Genomic DNA, 12393 nt, shown 5'->3' with positions numbered 1-12393 from the left:
CTTCCTCAAGAGAGACTAAGTGTCTCAAACCTTTCCAAATCATTTCCAAACCCGAACCAACCAACTCGATAACACATAGAATGGATAAACAAAGCAATAAGAAGCAGAAATGGGGGAAATAGAGCGGTAACTCATGAAACGACCGACCGAGTCGTTACCCTAAGTCTGATTTGAATTTCTTTCCTTAAATATTTCCTATCCTTACCGTTGGTTAATTGCCCTTAATTAAGGGAAGACTATGCTGATTTATTGTGTAATTGATTCCATGATCTTCCCTTGATTAACTGAAATTAGTATTGTTACCTTATTTGTTCTACTCCTGAATTACTATGTAAACTCTCTTATATTACTTCTTAAGACACAAACACAAGTTCCAGGAACACATACTCACACTCAAACTCTCTTTCTCTGCTACTTGCGATAACTCTTGATCTAGCCGGCTGAAAGCCAAGGCCGGATATTAGAACCACACCTGCTTTATATTCTGCACTTTTTTCTTCAACTGGTATGTCTCTAGTTAAATTTTTGAAAGCCAAACTCTATGTGTTTCATTCCTGCATTAGTTCATTGGCTATGAATGTAACCTGTCTTCTTGTTTACTTCTTTGATTAGTATGTCTAAATTCTACCCTGCCTAATGTATAGTTGTATGTCTACACTTCACCTATTTATCTGATACTTGACCAGCCTGTTTGTTGATTTCTGCTTAATCCTTTAATCATGTTGCTTACTGAATGCATGTGATTGACTCTAGTTGTGTGTCTGATTCTGTCTAATGCTTTCAATATGACTATACGTCTTAAGTACCTACCATCATGACTAACCTGTTAATTCTATAAACTCCTAAGTGTTCTATGAATTTGTTTTCTATATGCCTCCCTAAGCCCTGCCATGTGTTCTCTTAATGTCAATTTTATGTGTCTCCAATCCCTTTATCCCTATGTGAAATCTGTTTGTTGAGTGTTTTTATGAATCTGGGTGTTTTATGAACAAATTGATTGTTTGCTGATTTCAAAAGTGTTTTGGTACTCTTCTCAAACTTTTCTCACTACCAAACTAGTTTCTCTTTTAGAAAACTTTTTTCACTCCTAGAGTTGTCTCTATAATGTTTTCACTGAATCTTTCAAACTATGTCAAGCACTCTCACTTTAACTCTTAGATTATTAAGTTCTGCCCCTCTATTATGTATACTGCTTAGGGATCCTTGAGATCTCTCTAAAATCTGGCATACCAGGGCTGGCTCTTCCACACTACACATAATCAGTCCTTGTTTTGAGAAAAGTCTTGGTGTGAGCACTGCCCGGGATCCTTGAGGTCCTTAGGGAACTCTGACACACTTGGACACAAATTGGCTGTGAGATTTCTTGGCACTTGTGACTACACTGAAGGCCTAGTGCTCCCAGGTTTACTTTGGGCGTGCTTCAGGCTCCCTATAGTATAAGTTTACATTTCATTTATGCAATTTATGCAATCCTAGTCTGTAATAATTCTTTGTAAATAGATATTGGGGCAAATAATAAAAAGGGAGGGTAGCTATATGATTCTGTAGGGTAAGCTTGGTAGAAACCATGTTTTTTTAGGTTTTATATTATGTTGAGTTGCTGTAGAAATCATGTTCTAGGTTCGTGTGATGCATCAGATACCATGCTTTAGGATTGCTATGCTTATTCACATTAAACCATGCTAGTTTGTGCATTAGATACCCTGTCTTAGGACAATCATGTTTACTGCTTCTGTATATTACATGTTGTAGTTCATCACTTCACTTCCGATTTTGCATAAGTCGCTATCACCTAGAAAACCTGCTCTAAGTTAATAGTACTGCTTAATAAACGACCCTTTCTATGTGCATTAGAAATCCTGCCTCAGGACTTTGTTTGCATCTGCTTTAAATCATGTCCATACCGCTTAAATGAACAACTGTCTATAAAAGGGTTTAAAACAATCCAACACATAGATATCATGTCCTAATGTAAACATGCCTAAAAAATCAGTTTCCTAATGGTCATCACTTAGATTAGCCTGCCTGATGAAATAATTTCAAGCTGTTTAAGTAGTTCCCTGATTATGACTACATATAGACACGCGCCTAAGGCCATTAAATAATTGTGAAATCAGGTTTTGTTCATGTGTGAAATTGTCCAGGCTTAACAGACTATAAAACCAGTAGGCAAGCTGGTTAGGATTTTGCCACTTCCCCTTAAAACAAATGTTGCATATTCTGTATCTGTAATGCTCATCTAGATATCATGTTCCTAGGCTTTCTGAATTTCTTTAAAATCAGTTGTTTGAGACGTGCTGCTTATTTGCCTATGTATATGTGGAGGTAAACATGAGCCTTCTATCTGCTTCTTATTTGACAGTCCTATATGTTATTTGTTGTCGCCTAGATTTTTACCTTTTAAAAACCTTAGGTTGTCTAGAATTGTCCAGATTTAGAGGTCCTAAATTCCTCCAGGACCATAAGGAAGGGACAGGTAGCAGCACGCTTAGAGGTCGTTAATTAAACTCGCTTATATAACCACTAAGGGGAGGGTAATGGGTAGTAAAAGGATATGATGACCTGTGAGCTAATGTCATGTGTAACCCCTCTAGTTGGAGAGAATTCTGGGCATTATACAGATTGATCCTATAGGCTAATCTGCTTAGGACTTCCCTTTCCCTATGTATTTAAACTGCCTAAACTCCTTTACTTACATATGTGTTTAAACCATCTAACTTCCTTAATTTATATGTGCTTAAACCATCTAGACTTTCTTGATTGTATATGTGTTAGATTACCTTTGTTTGCAAATATGTGCTGAGACCACTTACTTGTTAAATGACTAATTCACATCACTAAGTTCGGTTGGGACCCACCGTTGTGGACCGCGAGGGGTGCCTAACACCTTCCCCTCAAGGTTATTTTGAGCCCTTACCCTAATATCTGGTAATGCAAACTGGTTACACGAGATAATTACTCTAGGTGCCCTAACGCACCTTAATCCGTTAGGTGGCGACTCTTCAAATACCCAATTCCCAAAAGGAAATGAGTTGTCCCCCCATGAATGTCGAAACCCGGACTCCTACAAAGGAAAAAGGGGGTGCGACAGCATGGCGACTTTGCTGGGGATATTTTTAGGCTCTTACCATAACGAACTTGTTTTGTGAATTAGTCTTAAGCATGCTTTATTTTGTTAATACATGTGCACCCTTTTCCCTTTCCCCTTTACTTGGATTTAATTGCTTATTTTCCAAGCATTTACGATTTCCTTTATTTCCTGAAACTGACCTGTCTCTCTATTTTCTTTTTCCGTAATTATCTTTCAATTATTTAAATACTGCATTTATCGTTTTTAACATGCAAATACCTGACAACATGTTATTTATTGTTGCATAAATCATGCTCAACATCATATTCCATTCGTGCGTAATCAATACTATAGCAACGCTTGATGAGTGTTTGCGCTCTTCTTATATATCACTATTTTATGTTCGAAGGTTCCGTGCCTTTCCCCCTCAAGTTGTCCGCTTGAGGGTCCCAGTCTAGACCTCTATAGCAACCTTACTCTGATTAATTGTACATGCATCATGGTCAAACTTAGCCGGGTTAATATGTTGTCCACATAATGACCCTCTAAGACAAACCTCACCCAAGAGTCCATCGGGTTTTCCATAATCCCAACGGATGTATTGTGTGCATTAATTTGGAGAAATAAGTGCCAATATGCTAATCATTGCTGTATATAGACGAACTTGGAGGGGGAAAGTGATAATAACACGATAGGGGAATTAAGAATTACTAAAGAAAATCAAGAAACATGCGGAAGCTAAAAGAAAATAAAGAAATAAAAAAGGACGGAAAATTAAAGATAGATTGAATTCAAGAAAGGGTTTTCTTGAATTCAAGAAGTCTATTTTTGAATTAGTTAACAAAGAACTAATCGCCTTTGGTAGAGAATTAAAAACAAGAGATAGATTGTGAAACCCGATACTTTAGAATAACAAGAACAATAATAAACCTAAACTTATCACCTTTCTTGAATACCTAGAAGTGATCTAAGCTTTCAAAAAGGGTTTAATCTTACCACCTTAAGTTGAGTCTTGTAGATTGAAGAATAAGTCCAAGAGTAGCCACACACAAGAGTGCAAGAAAAATCTCACAATTTTTATTGATAATAATCTAAGTCTAAAATAAAAGAAGATACCCCTTATATAGGTAGGAGGGAGTCACAAAATTAAGGCTAAAAAAATAAGGAAATAAAGTCCTAAACTACTTTGGACAACAAGTCCAACTACCTTAGGAAAAGAAAAATACTAGGAAGCAAAAACCAAGTCATTCTTGGAAAGTGATTCCAAAAATCTTAGGAAAAGGAAACATAACCTTAACTAACTAGGAAAGCAATAAATATAGTCCTAAGATATATGGGAATAAGTCTCAAACTAATCTTGGATAGAATCATGAAAATCTTGAAGGAAATTTGCAAGCAACTTGGCACCAACTTGCACTCAACATCTAGCACGCCTATTTTACCATTCTTGGACATTAAGTAAGTCCTTTTTATGCTATTAAAAATGTGGTTTTATGTAGGACTTCATGGGCTGCAAGTTTGGACACATTTTAGATGCCAAAATTGTCCAACAGTGGCCTGTTTTGGACTTTCTTCAGAGGATGTTTCTTCGGATCTAATCCACCTCTTCTTGGACATGAATTTGGGTAATAAAATAATTATAACACCTAGATAACTCATATACTTATCCTTAAGCTCTTCCTCTCAACTAACAACTTCTTTGATCGCTCCTGAAGTCCAATGACCTTGTTTTGCATTTTTTTAGCTTGAGATCTTGTTAAAGGCCCTCTTTCCAAAGCTTCATCCTTGTCCTTGAATAGATTTTAGCTTTCTAGGATGCTATCATTCCCCTCTTCTTGAAGAAAATTCGTCCTCGAATTTCGACCTTGCAAGAAAACGAAGACAAGCACTGGTAAATGGCTTCCACTAATATGGAAAAATGGTAAAAATAAAACAAGATAGTGACCATGTGTCCACTTAACCCAATTATGCCTAATAGGTGTAAATACTCCTTTACACAGCATATGGACATCATCATCCCAATAAAATTTATGCCTACTTAGATTTGTCCCATAAAAACCTCTCTTAAGGTAGCCAAAAAATATGCATGACAATGAAATTACAAAAGATTGATCACGGGTCCATTTAAAACAAGTATCTCTACCACATGTATCAAATAAGACACTTTTATGATATAGCCAAGTATCAATTACAAATTTCATGGATACTTCTACATATAAGCTATTCAAAGAAGTACATAAATCCTCAACAATGTTAGAAGAACCCATAATTCCCAAAATAAAAGTTTCAATACATTCAAGCTTATGATTATAACTTTACCAAATAATATTGTCAACATCAAAGGATTCTAAACAATTGCTCAAACTGTCACAGAAAGAGTCATAGATAAGCTCATGAAAGAGTATTTGATCACTAACGTCACAATAATCATGCATAGCCTCTTTACTAGTATTAAATATACTTTTACATGCTCACAATCAACATGACTAGAAGAATGACTTCCTATCACACAACAAAACTCATATTCTAGCAATTTATCACATGAAAACTCATTTCCAAGCCTCTTCTCATAAATTTCATGCCTCTTTCCACCAAGTTCGAACATATAATTATCTATGCCATACTCAATTTCAAAAGAAAACAAATTACTCTTGCACTTGAACTTAGATATTACAGTTAGTGACTTGATATGCATCAAAATATCATCATCCACACAAAATATAAAGTCACCAACATAAGAAATAAGAGTATAGTTCATTACCTCCAAAAATACCTTAGGTGTTCTAGCCAATAATGTAAATAAAACAATTAGACATACAATACTAAGACTTATTTACTAATGGAATAACATCACCTTTTATTCTTTTATGCAATGGCTCTAACTTGGCAATGCCTTTAGGGAACTCTATGTTATAAACCTGTAAATAATAATCAAAAGGTTCAACAATAAAGAAATTAACGAAGTTTTTATCATCCACCATCCAACAAAAATTAATTTTGCTATATTCATGTTGGAATCTAATTGGATCCTTTGCTACCATCTCTTGCGCCTCACCTATCCTTTTAGAAGGTCTTTCAACACGTGGCTGCACAAAAATATAAGAACTAAAACAAGAAAGATTTAGCGGGTTAGAAAGTAAAGAACAAGTTTTCTTACTTTCACTCTCTTTGGCTTTTATCTGAAGACCAACTTTTTCCTCACCCTTAGCCTCTTTTCTCTCACTAAAGTTTTCTTCTTTTTCTTCACTCAAAGCCTCATGTTTTTCTCTCTCTACCTCACATACTTTTGTTATCTCATTGCCTTTCCTCTTTTCTTTTCCTTCAAGTTCGCTCTTTTTCTCACTTGACATCCCATTCTCTTCACTCAACACAATCTCTCCTTTTTCCTCTCTTGGGATGTCGACATGCACTCCCTTACTCCTCTCATTCTTTTCTCTCTCATATTTTTCCATATTCTCTTTAACGGTCTTTTCATCTTCATAAATTTGTGAGGGAGTCAAAGGTCCAAGAATGAGTTTCTTTCCGTTAACCTCAAAAGAGTATCTATTTGTTTTCATATTATATGAAGCTCTTCTATAGACATACCATGGTTTTTCCAACAAGATATGATAATTATTCATGGGAATCACATCACACCAGATCGCATCCTCATACCTTCCAATTGAGAATAGTAATAAGACTCTCTTATCTACCTTTACTCCTCTCAACATGTAGGGTTCAATATGCTCAACACAAGGCAAGTTCAGTTTCTCAATCATATAAGTGCTAATTGAGTTATAGCCAAATTCTTTGTCAATTCTAAGGTCACAAATCGCAGGCATCACTTTAGCTCTAGTTTGAAAAATAACTTTACCATCGTGTTTCTTCCATTCGCCATACTGAAAGTTCGACCTTTCAAGTTGTTAAGTCATAGCTCGCCTCCTTTTTTCATAACTACCTGTTTGAGACATCTCGAACAAAGATTAGAAGAAATATGTATCTTTCAAATTTGGCCTTTTCCCTCTAATGTTCTCACCTCTCTTTCTTTTTTCACTCAAAGCAGTTCTCTTGGTCGTTAATCTTTAGATTTATTAATAAACCTTACTAGTCACAACCCTTAGTGATAAGAATTTAGAGTTAGAAAAAGAAAAGGAAAGTGGAAGACCAAACCTAAAAAAAATAGGAATTGGTTAGTAGAAAAAAAAGGAAAGAATTTAAGAAACCCAAAACCCAGAAGAATAAGGAAAGAAGTTACCTTAATCTTTACGAACGAGGATCCCCTCTTCTTGTTTTCTTTTTTGACTTGGAAACCAAATAATACTTGAACTTTGAAATAATAATGACCTATTCACTTTCCTTTTTTTGGGCTGATTTTTTTTCTTTTTCTTTTTCATTTTCTTTCTTTCTTTTTTATTGATTTTTTTTTGGTTACTCAAGAACCTCCCAAGATTATCAAGATTGAAATCTTGATTAGCCTATGCTCTGATATCACTTGATAACAACACGATAGGGGATTTAAGAATTACTAAAGAAAATCAAGAAACGTGAGGAAGCTAAACGAAAATAAAGAAACAAAAAGGATGGAAAATTAAAGATAGACTGAATTCAAGAAAGGGTTTTCTTGAATTCAAGAAGTCTATTCTTGAAATTGAATCCTAACAACAATAATTAGTTAACAAAGGACTAATCGCCTTTGGTAGAGAATTAAAAACAAGAGACAGATTGTGAAACCCGACCCTTTAAAATAACAAGAACAATAAGCCTAAACTTATCACCTTTCTTGAATACCTGGAAGTGATCTAAGATTTCAAAAAGGGTTTAATCTTACCACCTTAAGTTGAGTCTTGAAGGTTGAAGAATAAATCCAAGAGTAGCCACACACAAGAGTGCAAGAAAAATCTCACAATTTTTATTGATAATAATCTAAATAATCTAAGTCTAAAAATAAAGAAGATACCCCTTATCGTAGGAGGGGGTCACAAAATTAAGGCTAAAAAACAAGGAAATAAAGTCCTAAACTACTTTGGACAACAAGTCCAACTACCTTAGGAAAAGAAAAATACTAGGAAGCAAAAACCAAGTCATTCTTGAAAAGTGATTCCAAAAATCTTAGAAAAAGGAAACATAACCTTAACTAACTAGGAAATCAATAAATATAGTCTTAAGATATATGGGAATAAGTCTCAAACCAATCTTGGATAGAATCTTGGAAATCTTGAAGGAAATTTGCAAGCAACTTGGCACCAGCTTGTACTCAACATCTAGCAGGCTTACTTTACTATTATTGGACATCAAGTAAGTCCTTTTTATGCTATTAAAAATGTGGTTTTATGTAGGACTTCATGGGCTGCAAGTGTGGACACATTTTAGATGCCAAAATTGTCCAACAGTGGCCTGATTTAGACTTTCTTCAGAGGATGTTTCTTGGCATCTAATCCACTTCTTCTTGGACATGAATTTGGGCCATAAAATAATTATAACACCTAGATAATTCATATACTTATCCTTAAGCTCTTCCTCTCAACTAACAACTTCTTTGATTGCTCCTGAAGTCCAATGACCTTGTTTTGCACCTTTTTAGCTTGAGATCTTGTTAAAGGCCCTCTTTCCAAAGCTTCATCCTTGTCCTTGAATAGATTTTAGCTTCCTAGGATGCTATCAGAAAGGGCATAACTATCTTTTGTTGTTTTGCAGAAAAATGAGGCACGAAGTCCCCAAATTTGGTATGGTCAGTAGCATACCCTCATTTTTGCTAAATTGGTGGACGGATCTTCCTTCATGTGACCAAAATCAAGTGAAACGAGTATTAGGAAACTTGCCTTCTCTGTTGGATCTTCAGCCCAACAAAATGTTAATAGAGGCTGCCACTATGTTTTGGGACAAGGAGAGGGCCGTGTTCCGCTTTGGGAACATAGAAATGACTACCCTTCTAGAAGAAATAGGGGGATTTGCTGGGTTACCTGAAAATCGCACTGCTAGGGGATTTCGGAAAATGATGGGGCTAAAGAAGAATGACAACTTTAAATGCCTGAAAGACTCCTAAATACCTTTTGACTTCCTTTATGAACGATACGGTCACAGTCGCTGTTACTGTATTTTTGATGATGAGTTCTCAATTATCTCCTTGGGTTGGATTCATCATAGGGTCTTCGCGTTTATTGTGTGTTTCTTGGTCAAGTTAGTATTCCCGATCCAAGGGGACAGAATCCACACCAGGCTGGCCATGGTGGCCAAAACTATAATGGACGGGATCGAGAGATGTCCATTGCGTCTCTCGATTGCGGACATGTACCGGGCTTTAGAACGATGTCAAAAGGGGTTCAGATTCTTCTAGGGTTGCAAGATGCTGTTACAAGTTTGGTTATTGGAACATCTCCAAAAGGGACAATACCGTCAAGAATTTCCGCGAAGGCCGTGGAACGATCACATAGCTTTCCATCATCCCAAAAGATGAACTATATTCCAGACATGTTTGCTCAACCGGAGGACGCTGTGGGATGGGTACAACTTTTCAACAATTTGACCGAGGATCAAGTCCAGTGGATGATCGAGTGGTTCCCTACCGACGAGTTCATCATCATATCCAGGGATTTTTCACACTTGGTGTTGATTGGGTTAAGGGGAATATTCCCTTACACTCCTCTCAGGGTTTTGAGACAAGCATGCAAGAGACAGGTCATACCGCGAGTCACCAAGATGAGTCACTTCATAGCTGATTTTTAGGGTGATGCCATCCCATATAATAATGAAGCACAACATATGTGGACTTTGAAGATTATTGTGGAAAAGGATGCCATCGAGCTGGACCGATATCGTGCGGGCCACTCATACTTATACCCGTCGTGGTTGGATGATAACATAGCAGGAATCTTCAAGCCAAGGGTGGGTCCAGGAAACAGTGTCATAGACGAGGTTGCTAAAGCGGAGGTGAAGTATAACAAGCTGCGCAAAAGAGTTCGTGAGTGCATATGGAGCAGCATAAGGCCGACATGGAGATGATAAATGAGTGGAAAGAGAGAGCCACTAAATCCAGCGAAAGGTTAGAATATCTGGAGTATAGCCTGATGGAATTGGAAGGGAAGATGAGAAAAAGGGTCACCGATTTCCAAAACGCTGAGGGAAATGAAGAAGGACATTTGGCAAGGGCTTTCTTACTGCTGAACTTGTGCGAGCTGGGGGAGCTGATCGACAAGAGCATCCAGTCTGGAGAGGGTCTTTCTGGGACCAAGTAGATTAGATTTACTTGCTTTCTTCTTAAAATGTAATAAGGCCAAGTGCCATTAGTAACATTGTCTTATTTAGTGTCGTTTTGGGGCATTTATTTTTACATTAATGGAATGAGGCAATTATTGGCACTGAATTTCTCCAAATCTATTTGTTACTAGGCCTACCTCGGGCACAATGAGGCTCCTAAATTAGGATGCGAATTTACATTCCCGTAATATGTGTTTAAATACTGCCAATATTTCAGGATCCTTACTGATTGGTTTACCTTTTTGTTTTTCTTTATTCTCTATTATTCCCATCCCCTAAGGTTGGTTCGCATATACTAGCATCATCAGCATATCACACAAGATATAGAGGCCCTCCACCACCTCCTCCTCCTCCAAGTAATACGAGAAGCAAATGGAAGGCAAAAATGGGCGACTTAAGTGGTATTCGAAAGGAAAATGCTGAGAATGCTGAAACTTCAGATGGTCGGAGTACTCCGACACCAAATGATTTGGTTTTACGGTTGGAACAAAAGATATTGGAGCTACAAGGAGAACTTGAGCAGGTCTGCAACTTAGCAAACCTATCCCTTACCCTGAATATCCCCGATATCAACCAACAAAACACCAAAAACCCAGTGTCTCCACAAAACACACCGAACCAGTATCCACAAAACCCTCCCGCACCACATCAATATGCAACTCCACCTCAAAATCTCAATCCCTTACCGATACCAACTCCACTGCAACACCATCATCAACCTATCCTGTACCCACAAACCACTACCTATCATACTCCCCAGAACACACCACAACCCATTCCCGATCCTCAAAATTCAAGCAATGATCGGTCTATACCCAAGTCCTTGGCACTCACCAAAGCAACCCTATATATGTGGAAACCGTACCTCGCTCTACCCAGCCAGTCTCCTATACACCAGAATCGCTGAGAAGGACCTGCTCATCAAGAATATGGCTGTGGAACTCAAGAAATTGACAAGTCGAGTTCAGGGTGTCGAAGGAGGCAAAGGGATAAAAGGGTTGAATTATGAAGACCTATGCATACAGCCGGATGTAGAACTGCCAGAGGGTTACAAACCTCCCAAGTTTGAGATGTTTGACGGTACAGGTGATCCCAGGGTTCATCTAAGGACATATTATGACAAACTTGTCGGGGTCGGAAAGGATGAGAAGATCCGGATGAAGCTTTTTATGAGGAGTCTTACAGGAGATGCTTTGTCCTGGTACATCAGTCAGAATCCTAAAAATGGTCCAACTGGGTGAGTATGGCATCTGACTTCATGGACCGATTCAGGTTCAACACAGAGAATGCACCAAATGTCTTCTACATTCAGAATCTCAAGAAGAAGCCTACCGAGACTTTTCGCGAGTATGCTACTCGTTGGAGGTCGGAAGCGGCCAAGATCAGGCCAGCATTGGACGAGGAACCGATGAACAAGTTCTTTGTCAGAGCACAGGATCGCAATACTATGAAAGGTTGATGGTTATTGAAAATCACAAATTCTCCGATATCATCAAACTTGGTGAAAGGATCAAAGAAGGCATCAAAAGCGGGATTGTAACAAACTTTGAGGCACTACAGGCCACAAACAAAGCACTACAATCAGGCGGCATATCAAAGATGAAAGACGTGGGGGCAGTAATGGTGGCTCAAGGCCCAAAATCTCCACGCACATATCAAACACCTCCACCCACATACCAAGCACCTCCACCACATACCAAACACCTCCACCTATAATCAACCCTCACCTCCCAGATATTCCCAACCAGCCATTGTCTATCATACCTATAATTCCCAACCATCTCATTTCCAATCACGTCCAACTCGCCAAAATTATCCAAGACCACGACCCAATTTTGACCACAAACCAACCAGACAATACACCGCTATTGCTGAACCCATCGACCAGCTGTATGAAAGGTGAAAGCCACTGGTTACATCACTCCTATTCCCGATGTGGTAGTAGATAATCCCTCTCAATGGATCAACCCAAACAAAACCTGTGCATATCACTCTGGTATGAAGGGTTACACCATCGACAAGTGCCGAATTGAAAGACAAAATCCAAACATTGATTGAAAACAAGGTCATACAAGCGAAAGAAGCTGCAC

The 12393-nt window shown here is 37.9% G+C and overlaps 1 pseudogene; it reads left to right on the top strand.

Annotated features, from left to right (window-relative positions):
• Nucleotides 1-9499: 9499 nt before the first annotated feature.
• The window catches only part of LOC142165807 (uncharacterized), a 34471-nt pseudogene continuing 31577 nt past the window's right edge, over nt 9500-12393 (top strand).

Source organism: Nicotiana tabacum, chromosome 11, assembly GCF_000715075.1.
Source record: "Nicotiana tabacum cultivar K326 chromosome 11, ASM71507v2, whole genome shotgun sequence".
Classification (NCBI taxonomy): Eukaryota; Viridiplantae; Streptophyta; class Magnoliopsida; order Solanales; family Solanaceae; genus Nicotiana; species Nicotiana tabacum.
Note: the sequence above shows the minus strand (reverse complement) of the source record. Positions and strands in the feature narration are given on the sequence as shown.